Here is an 879-nt window from a genome sequence, read left to right as displayed (position 1 = left end):
TTGCTAACCCGGCAAGGCCCACATTCTGCTGGGTGGGCCGGCCAGGCCTGTTTGCTACAGTAACGGGCCGGGCTATACGGCGGGCCGGCCCATGGGCCGCCCGGCCCATTTCCCATCTCTAGTTAAAAGTGAGTAAAAGAAATAAGAGAGGTAGGAAAAGAGAACCTAAAAAGTAAAATGACTTTTGAAATATAAAAGACATTTCCTACAATTGAAACAAATCCCACGATTTATTCTTATTGGAGAAAGGCTTGTGGCTTGAGTTAGGGTACGCCAGGCCGAGGCAGCAGTGTAACACCAAGGCAACGAATGAGGACCCCAGCAACAAGTTGATGTGATAGGCCTTCCTCTCGAAAAATTAATTTAAAATCTTGTGGGACGTATCAAATATTAAACTGATAAGAACATATATTACACTTGATCTTAGTTGAAAGGCCGAGAAATGTACGAATATGCAGGTGGTTTCTCGTCCATCTTATTGAGCGAAACTGTTGGGAATGTGGAGAGAAAGAAGGAGATACACAAGAAACAATAAGGATGAAATAATAAAAGATGGATACGAGAATTTTACATAGTTCAGGAAATTCTCCTATGTCCACGGAGCTACTGCAGTATTTTCACTATGTGAAAAAATATACACTGTATTTTTACAAGCACTCTCTGTTCACAAAACTACAATCCAATTATACCTAGAGAATTTTTCTTCTCTGAGAATGGGATACAGGGATATTGGGATACTAACAAAATATCCCTGTATGTGTTTGCACCTCGATGTCTTCTTTTTCAATTTTTGTTCTTGCCTCTTTTTGATTTCCATGGCCGCCCCTTCATTTTCTTCTCACAAATTCAAAAAAAATTGTTGGACCCGTTGTCCAAATT

General features: G+C 40.5%; 1 pseudogene; it reads right to left on the bottom strand.

Moving 5' to 3' along the window:
* Nucleotides 1-263: 263 nt before the first annotated feature.
* Nucleotides 264-444, bottom strand: LOC127796094 (U2 spliceosomal RNA; annotated as a pseudogene).
* Between the last annotated feature and the right edge of the window lie 435 nt (nt 445-879).

The sequence above is a fragment of the Diospyros lotus genome, chromosome 2 (genome assembly GCF_014633365.1).
Source record: "Diospyros lotus cultivar Yz01 chromosome 2, ASM1463336v1, whole genome shotgun sequence".
Taxonomy (NCBI): domain Eukaryota; kingdom Viridiplantae; phylum Streptophyta; class Magnoliopsida; order Ericales; family Ebenaceae; genus Diospyros; species Diospyros lotus.
The sequence above is the reverse complement of the archived record's forward strand: the minus strand, read 5'-3'. Positions and strand labels throughout refer to the sequence as shown.